This window comes from Oreochromis aureus, linkage group 10 (genome assembly GCF_013358895.1).
Source record: "Oreochromis aureus strain Israel breed Guangdong linkage group 10, ZZ_aureus, whole genome shotgun sequence".
NCBI classification, from domain to species: domain Eukaryota; kingdom Metazoa; phylum Chordata; class Actinopteri; order Cichliformes; family Cichlidae; genus Oreochromis; species Oreochromis aureus.
The window spans coordinates 3825147-3851833 of record NC_052951.1 but is presented as its reverse complement, the minus strand read 5'-3'; the positions used below and the strand labels follow the sequence as shown (position 1 = coordinate 3851833).

At 40.4% G+C, this 26687-nt stretch overlaps 1 long non-coding RNA gene across 1 annotated transcript in view; it reads right to left on the bottom strand.

The window, feature by feature from the left end:
- Nucleotides 1-24975, bottom strand: part of LOC116330513 — a 43428-nt gene extending 18453 nt beyond the window's left edge. The window contains exon 1 of the long non-coding RNA XR_005614523.1: nt 24426-24975. This is a non-coding gene — a long non-coding RNA (uncharacterized LOC116330513). The remainder of the gene's footprint in view (nt 1-24425) is intronic.
- Between the last annotated feature and the right edge of the window lie 1712 nt (nt 24976-26687).

Sequence of the window (26687 nt, the reverse complement as noted above, 5' to 3'; positions counted from 1 at the left end):
TGTGCAGAGACAACCGAACCTCGTACAAACTCAAGAGGAGGAAAGAATGCAAAGGCAGAAGAAAAGCTCGACAAATAAACAGTAAATTCAAAGTCACTCTGTGACAGAGATATGAGTGGGTGTTTTTTTTTTTTTTTGCTGGAGTATCAAATGTTGATGCAGAACAATAATAAAGTAAAAGGGCATTTGTTTTCTGAATGGCACTGAATTGATTACCTGGCTTCAGACAAGGCTGCTATCAGACCCTGCTTTTACCATCGCTAAAAGGGATCAATAGCTAATGAATTCCAAACGGCCGAGTTTCAGAAGCATAAACGTGTCCTACACGAGTGCATAAAGTAACCTCTACGGATCAATGAATATGACATCACACGCAGCCGGAGGAATGCATCTTTTTAATCGACCTGAGCGTTCTCAAATTAATTCAAACGACAATTAAAATGGATCGGACTGCGTGGCACCTTCGTCCTGGAATCTCACAGAAGCTTTTTATTGTGCGTTTGGCTCCCCTCACGGCCCACCCCTGTGCTTTAATTACCGCTGTCTCCTATCAGGCTGCTCAGATGGTAAAAACAATAGAGACACGAAAGGCTCAGGTTACCATTTACATACTGATGGAAAGAGCACTAAACAAACATGTTGTCATTCAAAGAAATACACTAATATTTGAACCCTAATGGTCTAATTACTGATGAGCTAGTGAACATTTATGTGATTTGTCACAGATGTTGATGTCTATTAAAAATCCGGTTCAAAAAATCCAATCAGTTTTTAAAATACAGCCATTTTGAAGAAGCCACCTTTTAAAATATGATTCAAACAGTGTGAACAGCTTTAAAATAATTAACTTGTACTTCAATACATTCTCTGATCATTACAGGCTTTTCAGAACATTTTAACATCATTCATGTTGTCGTTCACTAGAAAGACGCTGTGTGCTATGATCTATGTGCTCAACATTAAAAAGCAAAGGAACATTTATATGTAGGTGTATTACTGCTATTAAGGCAAATTATCAGGCAAAACATCAGTGCAGGTGAGCTATAACTGAACTCGTAAACACAAAATATCCAAAACATTTCACCCTGAAGGAGACACAAAGGGCGACGCTGCTATTCTTTATTAATTTAAGTTTGAGGTTGGTACATCTCTTACAGAGACCATTCAGTCCTGTGTTGTAGTTATAGATGCTGCCGAACTACGAGTCGGTCTTCTGCTTCTTTGTGCCACATAATATCATAGAGACAGGTGTGTAAATTTCACAGAACCTCAGAACATTATATGGCACAAATAATTTTGCGCAGGCTTTCTCTAGAGGCGCAGACCGTAATCGACTACTTTAAGGATGACTTCTCATCTAGGAGGCAGAGAAAGCAGTTATCATAATGATACCTTTTCTCTGTGTGTCCTCACCAAATGCTTTCTCCAAGATAATCCTCCTGCACAGCCGCTCATTATCAAAGCAATCGTCTGACAATGGGAAGGAGAACACTGGAAATTACGGGAGTTAGTATAGGACTATGGAAAAATGATTGCTGATTCAAGACCTTAATTAGGCCCTTGCAAAACAATCAGACACAATTAGGAGGTACCAGTCAATAAGCTGAAAACTCAAAAGCAAGAGGAGATGAATTAATATCTGATGATTTTTAAATGGCTATTGGAGCTCAGATGACTTTCACTCACAGTCGGGTAGCAGATAGTGGGAAGCCTTCACGGCTCTTATTGTGGCAAATAAAGCTGGGGACTAGCAGGTAAATCAGCAGGTGAATCAGCACTGCCTTCCAAAGAAAATGACCATTAAGGGGTAATCGAGCAACATCTGATTGGGTGCAGAAACATGTCGCAAATCTAAAGATGCCCACGGTGCACCTTAAGAGCAGCAAGGTCAAACAGTAGCTTGAAACCGTTACGCTCCAGAAATCCTACGAGAAACACCCGCGTCCGTTTCTCTGGGTGAATAATTTCAAATGAGCAACATTACAAGTTGAGGGTTGTAATTTCCCTCCTCATAATTAACAACGCTCAAGCAGTTAATTACTTCTTGCCCAATAGAAAATAATGCCCAAAATATTATTATATCAGCATATTTCTCATGACAATCCACCACAACAGCAAAGGTTTGAGCCTTTGGTTTAAACCAAATTGAGTTTTCAAGACGTGTGCATAGCGATGCTTGGTCCTACAAACAGGGCACAACGTGAATACTAAAGTTAGTTAAAATACCTTGAGCCGACAAACAGAATGTCTCCAGATAGTTTGCTAACAATGAAATGTGGCTTACTGACCTAAACTGCTTCATAATCTCACAAAGAAAGTGAAAATCGATGTTTTAAACGAGTGAAACATGACCGTGCATTTGAAAGACTGAATCACTGCCTGAAAACAAAAAGATCTTTTACCAGTGAAAAAACATCTCTGCAGGCTCTAATCAAAGAAAATAAACCTGCCACAATTTATGTTTTTTAAAAGAATGCAGTTGCTCATTCAGACAGAAAAGGCTATGATATTAGAAAAAAAAACAGCAAGTCAGACTGTAACTGGCCAAGTATAACACGCAAAAGATGTACTGCAAACATCAGTGGAACTGACATCTGTAACGCTGTATTATGAACTGGATTTATTCTGCTTGGCCTCTATGATCTCCAGCACACAACCAGATCCTTACAGCACACGTTGCCCTAGAATAGACTGCATGATGCTTCCATATATGTGTGGTAGATCAGGGCTTACAGCATGAAATCACATGCAGCTGGTCAAGACAATAAAGACAGGCATCTGTCCAAAGTTCGTGTCCATCCACAGGCAATCAAAGCATTGTCTTTAATTATCAGTTTTTATTGACAACTTGGACAAAGGCGTGAGGTGTGCTGACACAGCCTGGAGGTGTGTGTGTGTGTGTGTGTGTGTGTGTGTGTGTGTGTGTGTGTGTGTGTGTGTGTGTGTGTGTGAGTTGGTGGAGGAAATTCTGCCGAGACCAGCTGAAAACACGTGGCTCCTCTCACCCCAGAGCCATGTCGACTTACAGAGTGCATGTCAGTCATCTGTGATTGCAGAGCAGAGCAAACGGGATGGGACAGCGTGAGGATTATAAGGCAGCCTGGTGTTTCCACTGGGGTCTCCCCTGCTGGGTTACATGGTCCCAGCTCCCTTTGTCTGCTGTTAACCCGTTAAATCCCGCGGAAGAGCCCATTCACAAATGTGTCACACACCCCGGGGGTGCATTTTGTGCGGAATAATGATCTTAAAGGGGTTATACGGCATTGTCACTGATTCCACCCCCCCCCACAACACACATGCATACTTCCATTTGTTTCTTGGCGTGTTTGTGGTTTTAATTATTGTCAACTCTTAAGCTCTTAACACCACCTTCAAACAACATTCCTTAAGAGGATGTGCCACCGTAGTCAATCATGAGCAACAGTTACTGGTGAAACACAGCCGCTCTCTACAAACGTACTTAAAAGGGATTTTGACCACTGCATTTTCTGAGCACACTGGTACCCTTTAAACTCGCTCTTTTCTAGTTCGAAACTAGAGTGCAATATTTTAACAATACAGACACAACAGCCGTCTCCTGCCGTCTCCTGTTGTGCCGAGCATACTTTGCAGCTAACTGTGTTTGCGTTATATGTTGCGGGTTCACTGAGAGAAAGTGTAATTACACTGCAGTAATGCCCTCCATGATTAATGATGTGGGCCTCTGAAACCAAACCATCAGGCCAATGGCAAATTACCACTATAAAAATAAACCATGATGTGAACAGGTCAGCCAGGCCGGAGCACAAAATGTCTCTTAGTGTGTATTTATATATAGGGTATGAGCGAATAGGGAACGAGCTCTAGTAACCCAATTAGTGTTGGTCCAGTGTCAGAGCCCAGCTCTATCAATGCTCCGCGGCTCTGCAGTCACACAGAAAAATGTATTTTCTTGAACTTTTTGAATTTAGATGAGACATTTTTGAGAGGCAGAGATGAGCTCGCACGTATGCAATTAGCGGGAGAAAAAAACAGCTGGAACATCACTTCTTGTTGAATGAAGTGCTTAGCTAGACCAATCGGGTCGAGAGCTTGAAAAAGAAAAAAAAAGAGAGAAAGAAACAACCATTTCTTTTTAATTGCTGCCGACGCTGTCACATCATCGCTGCTCCGCTAGGGCATGTGTTACAAATGAATATGGAATATACAACCGGATGACCTAATCCTTATGGCGCAAACCCCTTTCCAGAAATAACCCAACTTTGGCTAAATCTCAAGAGCACATGCATCTATACTCCCAAAGGCTCTCTGGAGTCAAGTTCACATTTGTTGTCTAACACAGACTACGCTGCTCAGCACATAAACACATCTGATTAGTTCTCCACAGCCTCCTCCACTACCCAACAACTCCTCCCTTCCCACTTCTCAGATGGAGAGCACTTGACTCTTGCCTAAATTGAACTCTTATGCACTCTACTTTTTTGTAGTTTAACTGAAATGGAGTATTTCATTGAGAGCAAAGCACTCGGACTAACACCAACCAAGGATTCTTGTGGTTATCAGTTGACATTTGGAAATGACTGAACTGGTGTCATAAATACAACAATATGGCAAATATTTACCCATGTGCAAAGACACTTGTCAAATTTATTTTCTATATCTATTGAAGTCCCTGCCACAAGTAAAACCACTACCAATAAAAACTGTGGGGGAAAGAAAAAATTCATCCTGCTGGTAATCACAAACTCTAAGGACATCATCTTTTCGCGTTTTGCTCCTTTGCCGAAAGCTGCAATCGGATCACGGAAGGGAATCCTTGAGCGGTGAATAAAGAGCTACCTGTCCGGACATCACGCTACACCCATCATTATCTCAGCTGTGGCTGTGATTTTTGTTTTCGATGATTCATTCGTGAGGTCTGAAATGGAGTTTCACACCTGTCAGCACATCCTTAAGTGGCTTCTTTATAAATTTCAGCATCCACACATTAAATGAAATGAACAAAACACAACGTTTCAGTGCAGATAATCCATCTAAGTTTATTGCACATTCAAACACATAATTAATGAGCCATTAAGTGCACAGACGTGGGCCCTTTTTTTTCTTTTTAAGAGTATTAAATTGAAGTGTGCATGCATCTTAGCATCAATCACATGGAAGGCTGACAAACAGCCCCATTCTTTTTTAATAACAATAAATCAAAGCCTGCACATGGCTGTCTCTCTGAGACAGAGATAATCAAAAGCAGAGGGTGAGATGGCCAAACATCATGTCTAATGTCTCAACAAACTGAGGATCAACTGTTTCCAATTAGGATTACAAAGACATATGCAAAAAATAGACTGAACCCATCCACCCTGCTCTCCTTTGCACACATACGAAGAAAAATAACAATATACAAAGCATGTTTGTTGCGTTTAAAAGCTCTAAATTTAAACACTGAATCAGTTTCTGCGGGTCTCTGTTTGTCCCTTTTTTCCACTCCTAAACAAGATGTGAGGCAAATGCTTGCACTCGTACAAAGCTCCGTGCACTGTGCTCTGTGTTAGTTTTAATTTCTCACTTCTTTCACTGCCGTTTAATCCAGTCACATCAGCTCCCTGAGCAGGTGAAGTCAGCCAAAGACTTTCCCACGGTCTGAGAGCAAATCCAACGCCCCAAGCCCTTCCTGAGGGCCGGCCATCTGTTCATTCTGTTTGGAGTGTTTTAAGGGGTAAAGCGTCAGCTGCATGACCAAATTCAACGTTCCAACACACCCCGCCTTCGTGAAGAAAAGCCCAAAGCATCCATTCAACTCGGCACACACGCACGCGTGCACACGAGCACACAGACACGCACACACAGCTTGTGCCCAAACACAAACAAATCAACAAATAAACAGACAGATGTGACTCCTCACATTTGACTGGTTTGCAATCCAAAACCGTCACACACACGTTGTGCTAAAGTAACAAATATGCACGTTTCACTAGAGCTGATTTGAATTTGAAATCACTGGCAAAAAAAAGAAAGGAAAAAAAAAGAAATAAATGAAAATGGCTTTCCTGCGGAAGAAATTAAAAAAAAGGTTATTTTGTTTCCATTTTTCTGCTGCTTTGGGAGAATCCTCATTAAGATATCTGCTTCTCAACAAAGGAGTTGACCACATAAACCTTGACCTTTGCTCCCTCTGAGGATAAATCATTTGTGCTACTAACTTACATCATTTCACCGCCAAAGCCGCTAAAAAACACACATCGGGCGCATTTGTGAAAATCACTGCAGCTCGCAGGAAAAAACCAAACACCTTACTTTGAATTAGGATTTGCCACAATCATGTGACGCATTTCTTTCTTTTCCAAGCACATGCTGCCACCCCCATCCCAAAGCCCCCCCCCCACTCTTTTTGCACCCCTCAAACAGACGTGCTATCATTTTATTTCCACACTGAAAGAGCGACTCTGCCGCTGGTGGATGTGGTCCTCGCCCCGGCCTGACGCATTTTTAAAATGCGTGACATTGCCTCTGTGGGAGCATGAGAACGGAGCTTCCTCAATTGTAGGGTCCCCATACCCGGCCTGTAACCATGGAAGCAGATGCCTGCCCTCCCGGCCCTCCTTACCTCCTGTCGATCGCGAGCTGTGAGCTGCTTCGGCAGTGAAAAGAGGCTGTGCCTGCCTTTCTCCTCGCTCTGACCGAACTTGCCCCACTCCTCAAAAGGAGCCATTGAACAGGTCACTGGTCTAGACTTGTTTGCACGGTCCAGAGAGCAGCCTTGATGTAACCCTTGCTCTCCCCTCTCTCTCTTTCTCTCTCTGTTTGCCACACCAGCCGCCCAGCGACTGCAGACTGTGGAGGGGCGGCAGGGAGAGGTGGGTGGGTGGGGGGGGACACTGGAGACGTGGATTTGAAAAGGAGCCTGTCCGATTTTGCCATTGTGCCTTTTCATTCATCGATCGAATGAATATCGAACCTTCTGTCCCTGCGTGTGTGAAACGGATAGCTTAGCCAGCATTTTTTTCCCCTCTCTTCTCAGGTTTGTGTTGTGGGCCCAAAGCTGTGATTTCTTTTCTTAATACTTGTAAGAATATCTATCTATCCTCATAATTATATATATATATATATGTGTGTGTGTATTTTTGCAAAGAAAATGTCATCTTTAGCAGTTGTTGCCAAGTTTATTCCTGATGTGGTCTGGTATTTTGTTAAAGTGATGAATGCAGAAAAGAGCTGAGTTGCTTTCTTCACCCCTCACTGATCACTGGATGATCCAACATGCTTGATTTCTAAAGTATTCTATAGTATTATATTTATATTAGCGTCCTATAATTACAAATGAATTTTTAGTTATTAATTAATTAAACCTCTGCAAAAAAAACTTCATTGTCTAAAAACAAAAAACAAAAAACAAAAAGGAAAATTAGTTGAATCAAAAATATCTGCAATTAAAATTTATAAATAGACATAAAGCACTTAAATATTAATTGTTTAATGCAATTACAACATGTGTAAAACAAATGTAAACTATTTACAATAATGACTCCAGTCATAGGTAAGGAACAAAACAACTATACAAAATAGAAAATAGAAAAAATATGAACTGCTCAGTTATATTCTGAGGAATTAGCTGTATGTACAAAATATCTAAATTAAGTAAACACAAACATTACTGCTCATTATTAGACCCAATGACAATTTGATTTCAAGTCAAAACCACTCGACCTGTCAAGTCCTGCTAATTAATTAAATACAATCATTATGTGAAGGCAGCTAAAACGATGTGCTTTTATTAACGTCGAGTGTGTGTGTGTGTGTGTGTGTGTGTGTGTGTGTTTACATATTGAGCTGCTGCAGTAAATGGTTATGGATGAGCATATGTGCACTTGACTGGGCCAAAGAGAGAAGGCAGTGAGAGCCTTGATGACAGTAAAAGGTGGCACGATCAATGTCAACATATCAATATCGTACAGTCATATAAGGTGATTGTTGTGATTCATAAAGAAAAACTCATTTTGTTATTTCACACATGGGTTTATGGTTTTATTTGATTACTTTTTATTTTTAAAGTAGAAAAGTAATTGTTAGATGTTTTTTTTATCTTATATACTTTTTTACAATAATTTTTTGATTTAACGTCATTAATAAGTGGTTTGAATTTTATTTAATTGTGTTAACATCTTTTTAAATGTTAAAAAATAATACTCAAAAACAGTTAAAGCTAAGAGAATGATTCTAACTGCATTTAATTGGATAAAACATGTTACAAAAATTAAGTGCACAAACGTACCACGTAGCATTGAATTTAAAATAGCAAAAGGTTCAGAGAGGAGCAGTTATAGACTACATGATGCAGTTATAGACTACACGCTCCATGTGGCAAGTTGCTATGTAGGGGCCAATCAAAGGGGGCGATGGGGGAACAAAACAGGGCAGAAAATGAGCAAATTCAAAGGCAGGGGAAGGAAAGCAAAAGAAGCAGTGAAGGACGCAAAGGCATTGTGTTCGCACAACAATCGAGGCTGATCCCACAGCGACTACCGGGCACTACCGAAAATACCGCTGCTGCCAGAGCCCACATCCTAACAGCACAGAACCAGAGCAGCTGGAGGTCTCTCTCTGCTTGAAGAAAAATCTGCTTTCATGTGAAATTAAATGTTATAATTAAACAGACAAAAAAAAGCAGTTTGCCAGTCGATTGCAAACAGTGCATCTCCTCTATAGTCTGGGTCTCTATTAAACTCAGTTCCAGCTTATGTTGTGACAAAAAAATTAAACTGACAAGAATAATTTTTAAAAATGTTGATTGAAACAAATAATAGCTGCTAACTGCTAACTGATAAACATCTCACTACAGACACAATGTAATAAATTTCTAAATTATTAAATTGCTTTAAAAAATTATAATTTATTTTCAATCTTATGTATTTAGAAAATGTTTTTAAAATGTACAAAAGAGTAAAATATGCAACATAAATTCATTTTCATTTCATTGCTTTTTACATTAAAAATAATCTAAAAGGGAAGATGAACTAGATAAACAACATGAGACATGGCCTGAAAATAAAAAGGACATTATTCATCCTGGATATGAAACAAAAAAAGGCTGCATGTAGAAAACAGAGCTGACTGATGTTAGCAGGAACAATGGCAGAGATGGGACCATGGGGTGGAGGGGAGGGGATTCTCCACTGAACCTACATATGACACAGTGACAGGGACAAGTCGGCCAAATCTGCCACAAAGACAAGCTCAACATTCCTGTCTCATGTTACACACTAACACGATCCAGTCTTTAAAAAGACACAACAGAATTATGAAACAATGTGAAAATATATACATTAGGGAAGCTTTTTATATATTTTTCCTTAAAGCTAAAATATTTTTTTAAATTCTTTAAATCAATTCCAAACGTGGTTATTTCTGGAATGTGTCTCAAAATACCTCATGATGAAATAAAAACAGAAATACATTTTTTATTCCTTTTGATCAAGTGTGTGTGTGTGTTTCTTCTCTATCATCTGAAATTATCCTCTCCTCTGTAATATAAATATTACAGAGGAGAGGATCCAAAAGCAAATCATTTTTCCACTGTTCATACTAAAACTGGGAGTAAATGAGACTATAAATAAATGTGTTTGATTTCTCCGCACCACACATTTACCAGCACGCACTCAACCAAACAGCAGCTTTGGCAGATGTTTCCTGGAACACACAAGTAAACCAGCAACCCACCATCACCATCGTCCTGCCTGGAATCGGAGGCAGCTGAATGCCAGAGTGCTGCTCCACCACGTCTGCTCTCACAGCTCATGATGAGGCAGCAGAGCTAACCAAACACCAGGGAAGTTTGTGATTTTCGTGCCCCTCGATCTCTGAGTGACCCTGTCAGAGATTCCTGAACAGAGATTGTGACTGCAGCTTACATATCTAAAAAACTACCATTCACTTTAATGTCAGCTGTGCACAGGAGAACAGAAGCAATGTGGGTTACCACTGTCATAAATTAAAGGTGGACTGAGGGAAATATCATATATCTTGTGTGCTAGCTAATGCTATTCTTTTAGGGTTGTCAAGGGGAGAAACGTGACCAATTCCTAGGCACTAAAATGTCGGGTGATGGCAAAAACTTTAATAATTAACTTGTGGAGAAACAAACAATAACAAAGAGGTTACACTGGAGTCTATACAAACTGTAATAATATAACTTTAGAGAACAGTTACCACCTCAAATCTAGATTCTATCCAAAAGAAAGTGCAAACTCTGTCTAACTGAACCGACTTCAGATGTGTTGTCCCTTCTCAGGGCTACAAAGTCATTTCCTCCCTCCCTCAGGTCAAGCCCATAGGCTGCTACACAAAGCAGAGGCCATCATAATCTCCTAAACCCCCTGCAGTGAGTCCTGCTCAAAACCCACAACGTTTTCACTCTGTCATCTATCTCACGTTGTTTCACTACATTTTCACTGTGGGAGGGAAAAACAAACAAACACATTTCTTTTGTTTTTTTTTAATGAATCAATCACTTTATTAATTGGGTGATTAAGTTAAAAATGTGCAGCAATTCGCTGGGCATGTCTGTAGGTCCCAAACAGTCTTAAGCTATGATCATCGTATATGAAAGGCAGCTGCTGCATTTGTCACAGAGAGGCTGGGTCTCGGGCTAACCACCACTGTCACCAAAGTCAAACACTAAGCTTTCCAAGGTGCTTTAGAAGGTGGACTGGAACAAAGGGCCCCTCAACACAACCACTACCCAAAGCACTATTTAATTAGGTGTGCAGCAACAAATCCTCCCCATTCAGTGGCTGGACACTTGTGGTATTGGAGTGTAGTGTATCGGTGGTGAAAGCCCCATAACACTAGAGGAGTGTCCCCGCCCTCACAAAGACACACACTAATTCACTAATGCCTGTGTGTTAACAAGCCCATCGTCTGCTCCTCTAACTCTTTGTCTCTGAATGGGTGCTAATGGAGAGACAAAACAGCACGCACACACACTGAGGCCCTCCTTCAACACGTTGCTCTTTTAATAGACAGAGACTGGACCTTGGTGTTAAAGCGGACATGCTATGCTTCAGCAGGCAAAATATTTAACTCTGCCTAAATTTAACCATAAACTGGGAAAACAGAACAAAACGGCCACCAGGAAGAAAGCAAAGATAATCTACCAGATGAAATGCACAGCAGCAGAACAAATGCTTTTATGAAGAAAATTTAATAGCAAAAAAAGTTTATTTAAGTTTATTTAAGGTTATTTAAGAATTTAAGGTTAAATATTAAGCACAAAAAATTGTAAATAAATGTTATTAATTTATCTTAAAGTAGGTGCTGAATATTTGTGAGAAAATCTTTTATTAATCTAATAAAACCGAGTAAGAACAACCAATCGGTTCTTTCTACTTTATTTACTTGATTTTATTTTTTAGCTTGTATAATGTCTATATTATTGAAATAAGCCTAATTGCAGTTATCATATTTTAAAACCATTATTTTAAAAAAGAGAGAGACAATGCATTACTAAATTAATTAAAACTCTACAGCCACGCTTCCAGGGACTGTCTAGTTTGATAAAAGACAAAGTAACTCAGACCAGGGTTGAATATGGGTGGTGGGCTAATTCTTGAGCACAAAACCAGCATATCCACCGAGACAAATCTTGTTTGATGGATTCCTGCTGCTAGATCCAACTGCAATAGTTCGGTCTGGGAGGCCCATTGTACCAGACGTGCCCGGGAAGGAAACACACTCAAAATTTATTAGAAACGGGACTCCTCAAATACGATATTAATTCGCAGACAGCGTAGAAAAAGCATTTTACCTTAATCCAACCATGCCTGTGCATTTTCTCAGGGTTACAGTATTACATAACATAAAACCACAAAAACCTTAAAGCTGAAATTTTCTTTTCTTTTTTAATGTGAGCATATTTTATATTTCACATGGAAAATTATATTTGTGTTTTAACTGCAGCAACTCTAACTCTGCATTTATGTAAAGAGATCTATTTGTCCTGTTTAATTGTAAGATGTAGGGAAATATTGTAATAAAATATTTTAAGCATCTTTCATTGGCCCAAAACTACATTTAAGCATAAAGTTAAACTTCCTTAATAATGCTAACGGAGGCCCATCATCATGACATCAGTTTTGCCGGGAAAAAGAGGGTGAGTGGGGATTTAATAAAAAAAAGAAAAAAGGATTTGCGAGAAAGGAAGAAAAAAAAGACGAGCGTATTGCAACACTAACGTCTCCCTGGGATTTGGTGTGGCTGTCTGTATATGTGTAAAACAGAGACCCTGACAGAGAATGAGACAGCGTTCTGTCTTTTCCAAGTGCTCGAGTGTAACTAATTGTATGAGTACAATTATGAGCATCTGCTTTTTCATCTTTGGTGGAAGCGCGCGTGTGTGTGTGGACAAACACGTGTGCGTCGCAGCTGAAAATGTGCTCGGCTCTGCGGTCTGAGAGCCGAGGCTGGGCAGTGCCTTTAAGCCAGCGCTGGGTCAGTCCAAACACACTGGCAGCTATTCATGGCCCAATCAAATTGATGTGAGATTCTGTCCCTCATCTGCCCCCCATTTCCATATGAATGCAGAATATGCTAAAGCAAAAAAAAAGGAAAAGAAAAATCTGCAAGATCCTTGTCCCATGGAGCCACTGCAGGGTGGGAAAACAGATTTGCAGGGAGAACTCTACATGCTCCTTTACTGCAAATAACAGGAATCGTGGCATCATAAGCACTTTTAGACAGAATAATAAAAAAGAAAAAAGTCCTTTCACACATGCATAAACGCTCTCCTCACACACATTTCAACGAAGCCAAGGTCAATGCTGCCGTCAGTCTAGCAGCTTATGAATCAAAAAAACACACACATACATATTCAGAGATGGTCTATCGTGAATGGACACAAACACATACACAGGCATAAGAACAGATCCACGGAGGCTCCATCCCAGCCTCTCTGTATTAAAGGCTTCAGCCAGACAAAGGGTTTGTCGTCAAAGACAAACAGCGGGAAGCATGGAAACGGCAATGAACGTGATGTAGAGACGGACACCTCGGCGTGAAGCCACGTTTGACAAACGGCAGTGGCTTAAAAAGAAAAGGAGGAAAAAATGTGCAGATGTGCATACCCTGGATGTCCCGTGTCCCCTCTCTGCTACCTGGCAGGCACAGGTAAAGGCAGCTGTGTGAAGAGAACGCCATCACGTGTTTGTACGTATGTTTCAGACAGACGTCGGTCTCCTAACACACACCAGACAATGTCACACACTCCTATTGTTCCACTCCACCGTTTGGCCCGAGACAAACCCCAGTCCTGTCTAGCTGTTTAAAGGTGGGCTCAAGCTCAAAGCGAGGAGGCCATCTATTACCAGGAGGGATGAGGGGAGGGGAGACAGAGACCCCCAAATAGAAGGTGGGGTGGGGTGTGTGTGTGTGTGTGGGAGTGGGGGTGTCTCAGTTGGCAAGGTTCTTAACTGCAGATGAGCACAGGAGCTCAAAACCTGCCACCTCATTCTGACGAGCAGACGATGGAGTGCCGCATGCAGCAGTCAGTCTGAAAAGGCTGTTTTTGCCTGAAATAATCCAAAAATATAGAAAATCTGAACTTTCTCTGGGAGTTGGCTGCTGAGTCAGAGAATGAAGATGAAGTGAACAGACTAAACCAGAAATTTAATATCATCAGAACAAATGTCACAAAGCCTTTCAGACACATTTCTTGAGGTAAAATGCCTAATAGTGCAGAAAATTAAAGTAATCCTCACAACATTTAGGGCAATTTAGAAGATATTACAGGGTTTGTCCAGGCTCAGAAATGGGCCTTTGGGGCGCGAGTACAAAGATACTAACAAACATATATAACTGGGGCAATGAGCTGTGTTGGCTCACTTATTTATAAGACAATGCATTTCCTGTTATTTCTGGATATATAAAACAAAAACATATTTGGTAAGTAAATAAAAATACACACACAAAAATACTAGTACTTTAACTCTGGTTTTCCTTTGCAGGAAGGCCGTGGTTTTTCTTTTTTGTTTTTTTAAAACAAAAATACAACCATTTATATGACAGTATATTAGAATAATAAACACCTAACATGTGCAGTATATTTGGGTTTATTTTTTAATTTAACTACAATTCCAATTGAAAAGATTTGATTTTATCTTTATGTTGTCATTTTTTTTATTTCAAGCATTAATGCAGTTAAAGTGCTATTTTTAAAGAAGATGTTTCTGTCTGATCATATTTTTGTAAGTTTAGGGAAAATATTTACGTAAATGTGGAAGAAAAAAAGACAGGCTATTTTACAAAACTAGTGCGGCGTAATTTCCCTTTAACCATCCTTTGTGTGAGTTAACTGCACAAATGTAAATCAGTCAGTAAGCTGTGGTCCAAAGTCCTCCTGATTCTGTTCTCTTGTGGCGATTAACACTGGGCTGCATTACACATATTGTTGGGCTGTCAGGCACAGGGAACCCTGCAGCTGAGAAATATCTGTCACTGCTAATCACTGGGATACAGCCAGATGTGGACGTACATGTTTTTAGTTAGAAAAGAGCCAATGAAACAGCAGTGATTTCCCTCCCCTGCCTGCCTTGCTTTTAAAACTTTGCATTAGAAATATAAATATATAAATATGTGTTAGAGCAGTTGCTGTGAGACCTTAAAACATACTCAAACTGATGATATTTTAAAAGGTTTGCCCATGCTGCTGTTTTGGAGTTGGCTCATTGTTCTGGCAATGTGAAAACGCTCAGCTGTATGATGTTTCAAGCGAACATGGCAAGGTTTACAAAATAGGCTTTGTTTATGTGTGACATTACAGCAGTGATTTCTTTTCCATGCACACATCAGTCTGGTCTGGTTACCATCAGCCCAGCATCAGCCACCTGTGCACAGGCTCTCCTGTATTTACGTTGTGATAATCACAAAGCGGGATCTCGACCAGATTGTGTGTCTTATCTACAAAGAGTACCTCCTCCGCTCTGGGTCGCAAAATGTCGCAGGACACTCGAACAGATGAAAAACACGGAATGTTGGTACAAGATTTCGAATCATCGTGTCAAAGCAGAATCAGAGGAAAAAGCAGAAACCAGAGTTTTTGGAGCAGGCAGGAACTTTCTGGCAGCATCCCACAGGGCTGTTCTGCTCTTGACTAAGTCATAGTGTGTGACTCTCCAGCAGCACGCCGGGCTCTGCCAGCTACACAAACAGTGAGAGAGAGCATGACATCACCCCTCTATCATCCACAAGATACACTCAAGGCTCAGAGTTCAGCAGGTTCAAATGCTCGATGCAGATGGAAGCAAAGAGATCCTTCATATTATAGCCTCCTTTTAAAAGTCACCCTTTGCCTCCCCACTGTAAGGTCTGGCCTGCTTGATGGGCCCATTATACTTGCCAGTAACAGTAACATTGCTGCTACAGGGCCGTACCATTTATACCAGCTCTGAGGGCACGAGTACTCACTGCAGTATTCACCTGAACAATAAGCGTTTCCACTCAGACAAAGCTCCACATTATAGGAAGAGAAGAAGTCAAAGCCTCATCGTTTCAAACTGTTGCATCATCATCTCCCTCTGTATGATCTGTGAATCTCTGAGCTTCATTAAACCAGCAGCAAAAACTGACACAATCGTACACTCGTGTGTTCACTCTGGTGGTGTTGGCAGGTTAAGAGGTTCACGACCGGCCGAAACGACACCAAAGTGTGGCTTGCGGCGGCAAAGGTGATGTCACTTTTGGCGTGCTGCACCATTCTAAAGGGAATCTCTCTGGGCCATAAGATTCAGCGAGTACTTGGAAGGTGTTACCTACTCTGTGGGCCCACTGCAGCAAGCACGAGCAACCTCAGCACCAATAAACACAGACACAAATCTTCCTTCCCCCCTGGGCAGCTCAGGCAAGAGCCATCAATTCCCACACGTGGTCACCACGTCTCCATTCAAACACATTTCGTTACACTTGCACCGCATCGCACTCTGCAGCAGGTAACATGTGGCAATGATTTCAGACTTTGTCTGCTTTTAATAAACTGACCCCGAATGATGACTCGAACCAGTGTAGTGTTTGTTTTTGTAATGGTTGACTCTTAAAACGGGGTGCCATTATCACAATGTAAAACTGTCAGGACCCTACAGTACATTTTTTAATTTACCTGTAACATGTAAAACATCAGCTTCTCACAAGGAAAGTACGAGCTTGTCTAAGAAGACTGAAACCTGATGGAAGAAGATTAAAAAAGAAAGAAAGAAAGAAAGTAGTCCACCATGTGGCCCACAATCTATTCATTGCTCCTGTTTAATGTCTTTTGGATGCATAATCCTTTCAGTTTCAATAGCAAATTTAACAGTCCCCAAGGCCCAAGCACCAGACTGGTCAATACAAAACCAGACAACTAATTACCGAGCACACCGTGCTCTCCTCTATCCCCTCCTCCTTTCTTCCTCCATTTTTCTCTCCCCAGTTTCTCTCCCTCTCTGTCCAGCAGCTGTGGGGTTCATGTACACAAGAGCAGCAGTCAGGCAGTATTAGGTTTCCACTTCCCAGATCTCCCTTAAAAGCCTGTCCCATAATGGTCCTTCAGCCACACAAACACACATAAGGTTTCATATGCAAAAAAAAAAAAAAAAGGAGAAGCGCAATAAGTGAATATGGAGACATTTAGTTGAGCTTTTTGCCAAAAAGATTTCTGCTTTTCTTTTCTATCTTTTCCCTCCATCAGTTTTCTTCAGTGATCTTTCAGTGAATTCTTTTAAAATTCGTTAACGACGGGTTAATTGTTTTGATCGCGCTGTTTCCTTATGGTTGAACACCCCAATAGTAAATTAAATGTTTAGTGAGAAACAAAGACATAAATGTTCATAATGTCCAGCAGTTAAGCAGTAGCTTTAACAGCGTGTAATTACCACGTAATTGACGCCTTGTTTTCAAGCAATAAATTAGAGTGGAAGTTGACAAGCTGCTTAGCTCATAAAAAATACTAAAAGCTGACCTACGTCTCAGCTCTAAAGTGGTTAGCAGAGCTGAAACATGGGAGTGTCTAAATAAATTAGTGACGTTAAAAAAAATTCATTTGGTGGTTATTTTAATGATAAATTATTTAAGTAAATTATTAATTCAAGCTAAATATACTGTATAGCCCAAATCACTGAACTTAAAAAAATGAACAGCAGATTAGACAACAACTATAAAAAGACATGCTAGATGGGTAAAGCCTAATATTGTACTATATCCAAAGAAAACACAATCCCAAAAACCTAGATGATAATTTGACACAATGAAACTGAAACACAATTTTGTTACTCTTTAAAAAAAGAGAGAGAGAAAAAGATAACTGATGCCAATTTTTATTAGAGGTGTAGCATGATTATAGTTTGGATCGCCTTAAAACACATGTGTATGGTGCAGAAACACTCAGCTGACCTTATGACATATGGTGCTTGTGCTGTTTTTAGTGCAGATGAGAAAGAAGTTATCCTCTGCTTCCCATGAGTAAATACCCCGACTGTGACAATGATAACACGGTCATGATAGCACTCTCAGCGCTAACCCAGCCTCATGTTGTGCTGTGTTGTGACTGCTGTCCTTTGCTTTACGGCCTTCCTCTTTAAACAGACCCACTCTCGAGGCTTTGATCATGACCCGAACGCACACCAGCAGCTCAGTGCTGCCCCTAATTTGCTGATGGGTTTAGAAAGTCCCTCAGTTAAAATCACTTCCCTTAGATAATGGGAAGAGCTGCCCCCCCTGTGACCTGAGCGGAGTGTCCTTTGTCTCACTCCTAATGTTTGCCTTAGCCCATTGTGTCTGCATTATCCAACACCTCCACCCCTCCTTGTACCACAGCTTTGACGCGACAACCCTGCTGCACCACAAAGAGGAAACGCTAAATGTATGGAAACCATTTCCCAGGGAGCCCCTTGAGCTCTATATGGACTCCCCTCCCCCAACAACCCCCCCACAGCACTTATATGCGTGCTCGCCATAGAGAGCGCGGTGGTTAAAGAAGCCAAGCTGTTTAAAATAGTGCAGAGTCGAGGGGCTGGAAACACTAGACCTGACATATGCGCACACGCACATAAACACACACACAAGTCCCGCAACCCTTTGTCTGCAAACAAGAACGAACTCCTGTTGGCTCAAAGACAAGCAGACAAATTGCCAATGATCTCTTGACCCAGGAAACGGGCAACTGTCCAGAATAAAATTGCTGAAACACTAAATAAGATAATAAATATGTAAATTGGATTCGTGAAAGTACAAAGATGAGCACTTTCAAATAAGGTGTTCAAATACCAAAGCTGCAGAAGCAGTCTGGTGTGAGCACCTCACAGTAATCACTGGGATGCTGTTTAATCAGCGTCCTAGACGCGGTCACTCCAACAACCGCCTTGTGTTATACAGTAGAAACACAATGTTTGAGTTGTGCTCTTTTATTTCCCTCCTTACATTTGTGCAGCAAAGGACAGAAAATATCAAATGGGCAAAAACAAATGAAGAAAAAACCCATCGTATCAATAACTAAAACCTTTTAATGGCAGGTATAAAGTGAGCTGGAGGTGAAAGGAATGTAAAATAATCTTGCATCTTTATATCCGTCTTTCTTTTGTTCTTCCTTTCTGCTAAGTAGCACAAAGGACAGCTGGGTAAGAAATGGATCACCGGTAAAGAGACACAGCCTCCATCACAGACATGACATCACCCCCTTTATAAACAACCCATTGGGGGCCATTTGTGCCAGAATCCAGTGCTGCATGTGTGCTCGTGCGTATGTGTGCATCTACTCTTGCTTTGCTTTGTCGATATTATTTTTTTCACATCACTTTAAGTTCAAAGACCGACATGTTGTTCTACTTTTCTTCTTCATGTGGTAATAATAGGTTGGACTGAAAACTGTAGCCATGGGTATTAATTTATCACAGCGAACAATCCCAAACACTAAACATCTGTGTTATTTTCCATTGGCAATGCTCAAGACTTGGCTCAGGTCATTAATAATTCAATAATGAGTGACTTATGACGCATATCATCTGTCATCATTATTGTAGTGTTGAATGACATTTAGCATCCTCCTGCACTTCGTGCTATTTGTCAAAGTAAGTCATGCTAATCGCCCATAAAGTCATGACTTTCTTTTACCATATAAGTAACGAGTAAACAACCCCTATGACTTCCTTAAATATTAAAAAATACCCAATGACAAATTATTGCGCACTCAGAGCGATGACTAAAAAATGAAATCTCTGTCCTAAGAATACGTCCTAACATGTGAATGAATGGTGCCAGTTTAACAGTGCATCAACCTCGTGAAGGGCTACATGTGCATTGTGTACTGGGAGAATTCTCAGTACAGTATTTGCTTATTACGTGAGTAACAGTCACCTGGAAAGCTAAAGTAGAATGGTAAAATCTCTTTGAAAAGCAGCAGTAGTTTGGAGCCATTTCATGCTCCTCTTTTTTCTATGTTTGAAAAAGTTTTTTACTTAACTGCAAACTTTGGTCAAGACAGCTGACACAACTGAAAAGGCTTCTCTTTCTCTCTCTCATTAACTTTCAGGGAGAGACAGCAATTACGAACAGAAGCTAGAAGGTCTTTGGTTCATTTTAACACTTGCAGGGAAGATTTTATTCCACTTAAAATAACAGAAAGTGTTGTCATCAACTCAGTTAATATTAGTTTGCTTCACTATGGAATGGACTGTCAAGGGTGTACCCCGCCACTCAGCCAATGACAGCTGGAATAGGCCCCAACCCTCCTGTGCCCCTGAACTGGATAAGTGGTTAAGAAAATAAATGAATGGATGGATGTCAGCTCCACGCCCGATGTGTGTGTGTGTGTGTCTGTGAGTGTGAGAGACATAAAAAAGGAAAAACGTCTAACTATAAGAGACTCTCACTTTGAGCTGAAATGTGATAAATGCAAATAAAACATAATCTCATTAATATTATTATTTATTGATAATATTATAGAATATATCAATGATTTTTATGTTGTAATTACTTTTTAATTATTCCTGTTTTCACTTACTAATTTACTAGCAAATGCAAAATCAGTAAATTTTTATCCTTGGATATAAATTGTGACATATCAGGTAATAAAGTTATGAAAGCAATAATTTAGAATAATTCAGAGTCTCAAAATGAAGAAAACTGTTATTAAATGCTTGCATCAGGAAATTCCCTAAGCCCAGATATCAGTATCAAAGCAGAAACGCTGGATTGGGCCTATTTTTGCAGTCGAATCTTGACCGAAACTCAAGGCCAGTTCTGCATTCAATTTGTATATTGCTTTTATTTTGAAAGTTCTGATCCGAAGTGCTGTTTTTGCGACTCCTTTGTTGCTCACTGCTATTCTTCATCCGCCATACTGTCTCTGGTTTCAAATAAACTCTAATTAATGATCCAAGGAGTCATAACCAATCGTGCTTTCGTCTACATCACACAGAGAAGGGAATGTCATTTAATGACGTAAACTTTATGACTTTAAAGTAGATATGCCAAGTTAAGTTTGCTCACAATACATGATCGTCACATTGCTCAGGCCTAGGAAGCAGTTGTAAAGCTCCTCTCTTCTTGGCCTTCGGGGGTACGAACTCCTGCTGCATGAACAGCTGCATTGTTGGAGAAGTTATTTTGATCATATTTCTTCCTGGAACAGCATGAATTAACTGTACGCCACACTGTGTGCCTACATTAGTCAGCAAAATTCAACTAGAAGCTGTCTCCTAGTTAGCCATTCTCGAAAACAAACAAACAAAGCAATGACGACTAAAAAGTTCTTACTGTCCACACTTGCAACAGAACGAGCCTCCCCGAATTCAGCCTGGTGATATCAGGCTTTGTTACAACAATTCATGTGTAAGAGGTAAAAACTGGAGCAGCCTGCTTGGTAAACAGAACGGAGACAAACAGGGCTTCCACTCACTGGTTTTACATGCACTCTAGTAATTTGATCATAACCCGAGTAAGGCAATACTCACATTATTGGGACTGTCATACAAACATCTTAACAAAATTATCTTACTTGCATTAAGGCTGTAGTCGGAGTAAGCAAAACTCGATTTACAGAAATGGATAAGTAATCGATTTTTAGATGACCCTGACCACGTATAGAGCATATAGCACAGTATGTATACAGCTGCCACACGAGTCACAGAGTGAAGCACATGCAAAGTGGTGTGTTTGGAAAGAGAAGGAGCCAGGTGAGCAGCTGTGAACAATAAAACACGGTTTTCAGGCAACAGCACATAGATGATTACCAGCACACAGGTTCGCACAGGTTGCATTATGATGAGGTACAAACATATTTATCTGAAACATAAGGGAGACATGGCATAGCTGAAATGAAGTCAGTGGGGAAATGCACAACAGCAAACAGGGTGGAAGACGTGGGTGGAAGGGCTTTTTAAAGCTTTTAAACCCTTATAAGTAAGTGTTTGATCTAAGGATTCAACGAATGCAGTTCTTAATGAAAGTTAATTTAGATAAATGCCCTCTGACAATTCAAGGTAGATACTGAGTGGAAAGACTTAAGTTTTAGAAAGATTTTAGTATTTCATTTTTATTTCCTGTTTGTCTGTCATGTTATAGATTTTAACAAACAAACAACTTAGGAACGTCACAGACAATTACCTTAACACCCCTGGAAATCATAGTAAATATTACAGTGTGGCACTAACAGGCTCTGAGAATGACTCAAACACTTGGCAGGAATATTCAAATGTAAATCATGCAACTTCTCTCCTGGTTGAGTGGCAGAAAAGGAAACCACCTCCTATTTCCTGAACCAGTCGGATCCCGCCTGCGTTCTGGGTTTCTGTTTTCATCCTGAATGACACCTCTGTCAGTCACATGACAGTGGAAGCCTAACAACTAATAAATCACTGCTCCTAAGTGAGCTTTTCCTTTTCACTGCCTGCGCACAAGAACCAGGCTAATTTATAACTAGAACAGGCATGCAGGAGAGGCTAAAATTGGCCCGGGGAGGTCAGGCAGGTTATCTGACGACATGTCGTTACTTGGCTTAAAAAACAGCAGTGGAGATTGCCAGCAGACATACTACTGGAAAACATACGCAAATGCATCCCAGAGTCGAGTAATCCAAGGTTTCCGATTAGACGATGAACTGCACCGTACCAACTGATTAAGAGTCATAGTGAGCCAGAAACAAATGCAGTCTTCTTCACTAGCACTGAATTCTGGGAGCTGAGAAACTCAAGTAAAGTGTTTTGTCATTTCTCACAAATCAGATTTTTACTTTATTATTTATTAAGTGCATTTTATAATTTGTAAAAAAAAAAAAAAAAAAAAAAAAAAAAAAAAAGAAAAAGAAAAAAGTCATTTTACCTCCTAAAAAGGGTCAAAAAATATTTCTGAGCTCAGCTGGAATTTTTACATTATTCTAATATTTTTTCAAGCTAACACTGTGAGAGAAAAGCAAAACCTGAAAGTGGGTAAAGAGCCATTCACCAAGAAGAAAACGATCCACAGAATGATCCTCAGTGCTGAGCAGTCACTTTAAGTTTCTATTTACTCTCATATTACGCTGCTGAAGCTGGAAAAGAAGCCTTCGCCACCAAAATCCAACTTTTTTTCCAAGAAGGTGTGCAGTTCTGTGCTCCTTCATAACACTGTGACCCACATAATCAAAATAAAGAACCAGACCCTGCAGCACACAGCTCGTGTGCATGCATAAAAGAGCTGTGGTAGCAGCTAGGCTTCATCCTGCATACTATAAATTCAACTGTGTTCAGAGAACACCATAAATAAATTAAAAGAGGCACATCTGAGCCTTTTAAAACGTGGCTCTAAAAACTACCTTTCACAGGAGAAATAAGCCCATTACAGCCAGTCGAGACACTTAATTCCCACGTTACTGAGATGTCTAATGAACAAAGGGAACGAGGGAGGCACAGAGTGAGGCGGTCAGAGAAACGGGTTCTGATTTCCTCAAAGAGTGAGGTCAAAAACCCCGAACTGCCAGTGAACCATCAAGGTGAGACACATAAATCACGGCTCTAAAGTTCAGTAGCTTCTTAAAATGAGTTCCTCACTTAACTCAGCTAATTTCTCAAGACTCTCACAAACCACAGCTTTCTCTGTGCAAATAAGTGACTTACTTTATTAGACTGACACTTTGCATAGTTTGTCAGACCCTTAAAGAATATTTGCACATCAAAAAAAATTAAAGTAAAATAAAATGTCAATTTTAAATGATGCTAGTGATATATTTCATGTAACTGATGATTTAAATCCAGGAAACAAGAAGTTTTTTTTATCTGCACCAACATTTGTGAGTTTGAAAAATGAACAACATTACTTTTAAAATAATTAGGTAACAATATTCATTCTAAATTACAATTCAGAGGATTTTTTAATTCAAACAAAATCTTAATTCCTATAATATATTATCATCAACTAATTATTGAGCAAAAATATATCTCAAATATATAAATAATGTTAATTATTATAAATGTTTGTCCAGTGCCTCTCACATATGTGAAATGTGAGGTCCTTCTAACATTTCACACAATGGAGTTATTCGGGGAGCTTGCAGTAAAGTATTACTTTCACTGTAATCTGCATTATTTATTCCTTCAACAGCACTACAACAAAAAATCTGAATCTGAAGCACTTCATCAAAGGCCGATGAAATGTAGATCGAAGCTTAGTCTGCCGTATCCACTGCAAACTTGGAAACTTCTCTTTCTCTCTCTCTACGATTTTATATCAAAACATTTGCTCATTGTGTCATTTCTTTTCTCTTGTTCATCATTTCGTTCCTGTAAAAGCAGTGACGGTTTAAAATACACGACACATGGACAGTTTTGTCAGTTGGTGAGGCTGACGGTGTCTCAAATACTGTTCAGTGTCTCACAACTGCACTCCACCCCATTTAAAAAACAAATTAAAAAATTCCAAACTCATAAAAAAGCGAAGCTACTGAGCCGCTGATAAATTGAATTAGCTAAAATAAATGGCCTCCACAGCAAGCCTCCTTGGAGTCGAGCACAGGTCCATGGCTACAAACGGACACATGTTTCACAGAGGCGTAACTAAATGACTAGTAAAGTTTTCACAACCATTGTTCTGTCTGAACCGTTCTCTTTGACCTCTTCAAAATCCCTTCCCCCAGTCAACCGCCCCCACCCCATCACTCCACCTTGTCCCCCCTCCCACCAAATAAAATTAAAAAAAATTAAAAATCATTAAAAATCATTGGTACAAAAATTCAAAGGCCTAGCCTCTCCTGTCACCAAATTAATTTAAGACTGACAACAGGTATAAGGAAAATCAGGCTTATGTTGTTAATACTTAGGAACAGAGTTTAAAGTCCGACTAAAGAAGTTAAAGCAGGCAACAAATGAATCAATAGAGCCATGAAGAGTGCTCCTGAGATTTCAGGCAGATGGATTCTTCTTAGGGACAGAACTTGTAAAAAGTGCTAAGAGGAAAGCACTTACCACATAGATCCTGACGTCCGAGCACAAGAATGAAAGCTTCCTATCTTGTCTATCTCCAATCCACTTCCATTTTTCTGAGTTACTATATTGCAACCCCCACCCCACAGAGAGCCGGATAGCAGAGAGCGCGACAGAGAGAGGGAGAGAGTCAAACACACACACACACACACACACACACACACACACTGGGGAGGGTCGGTGGGGGGGCTTAGTCCTGGTGTGGAGATGGAGGGGACCATTGCAGCTGTGCACTTCGTCAGTATCTCCTCAAATCCAATCCTCTGCTCCATGTGTGTCTGCAGCACCGCGGAAAAAGGCAACGGAAACAAAGTGATCCTCTTACACACAGCCCAGAGAGAGAGAGAGAGAGAGAGAGAGAGAGAGAGAGAGGGAGAGAGAGAGAGAGGGAGAGAGAGAGAGGCGAACAGAGAGAGGGCGAAGGAGCAAGAAAGAGTGCGAGAAACATACGCGGGGAAGGGTAGGGAAAGAAAACAAGTGAGCTCGTTTGAAGGCCGAGGAAGCTCGAGTATAAGCAGGTTCAAGTTTTCAGCGTTTTCTTTTACTTTGCCACAGAACTCTGCGGGCCGAGTGGGAGGGAACAAGTGAGAGCTTCTAGGAAGGCAAGGAAATAGTGCATAATACCTTCCAGCTTCCTTCAACCCCCCCTTCTCCCTCCCTCTCTCCCTCCCTCCTTCCATTGCTTTTCTCTCCCTCTCTATCAGTCTTTCTTTCAGTCTCTCAGTCCAGTAATAACCCTGTCTGTGGCAACCCCCCTCCACTGGGTGCAGGAATGCAAAGCAAGAGTTTCAAGAGGCCCAGTTAGACAACCTCAGAGTCACTGCACCTTGACCCGCAGGTCAGACGCAGAGCGTATATAGATATATATACACACACACGGATATATATATATGTACATATATATATATATATCCGTGTGTGTGTGTATGCGTGTGCACACGTTAAAGGGGTGGGGAGCTTTTAGTTGTGTCTGTGTGTACCTAAATCTGTGGGGCAGCTTTACCTCACAAGATCATATAACCATATCCGGACAGCCACTTGACAGAGATAATACTGGTGGACACTTACACCACTGCTGCAATCAGGGTAACACTTACTGCTGCTACATGGCAACAATTAGTGCCTTCACTCAATAAGAGTAATTGTATTAAATTGTTCTGGACCTTTCCAAATGACCAAATAACTCAAATTAAAACATCCACTCGTGGTGCTCTGCTGAATTAATCTGAAGAAGCTGCTGTTTCTGGACAGCCCACAGTGTTGGAGTGAAGCACATTCAATCACACAGGTTTACAAAGGAGTGTCAATTTGGGAATTTATTTACACGCGTATGTCATAATTTCATCATTTGCTGTTTAAAGTCCACTCCAAATGGCAAATATCGTAAACAACACACGCACGCAAAACAAACAAAAAAAAAGTTAATGGCATCCATCTTTCTTTTTTTTAGCAATTCAAAGATGACATGAGACACGGCTGGAGCTGAAGTTAGTTTTTGTTTTTTTACTTTCAGATTACTGGCAGTTAAACAGACACACACATACACACACACACACTCTGGAGTGGACTTGGTTTTGCTTGGACAGTGTGCTGAAACAAGCGTTTAAATCCCGCCAATCAGGCAGGTTTGCATCATTTGAATGAGACAAGCTGGTACAGTCCTCCAGTTGGCGCCCAGTATTGTGGCTATTCTGCATGTTTAAAACCTATTCTTCTAATTCATTCAAGTGTTCCTATTAATACGGCTCCATCCTGCCCCCCAGGCTATTTGCCAATCCCTCAAACGAACACAGTCCCCATAGCTTATGAACAAAAAACACTGCATCGGGGCTACAGACAGTTTACTATTGTCACTAAGTGATGTTTTTTTTGTTTAAATCATTAATGCAAATATTATAGATTTACTTTTGTTTTGAAGACTTCCATCTCCACATGGACACCTTTTATCAATAAAAAGTACCAAAAGTCTCCATGAGCTGTTAGCAATACAGCTGCTGTAATGGATAATTAACATGGAAAAGCTGTGAAAAGCCTCTCACATACACTCAAACACATCAGTGACGGAACAACAAAATGCTAAAAAAAAAGGATTGTATCACTTACCAGTTGACATTTCATATTTGTGCATCAGTCTCCATCCAGCGGAACAGCGCTGACTGGTGATAAAAGGCATACTTTACTTTATGCATCCACTTATAAGACCCATCTGTGCTCATATCACAAAGTGAGGTTTAATGAGGTTAC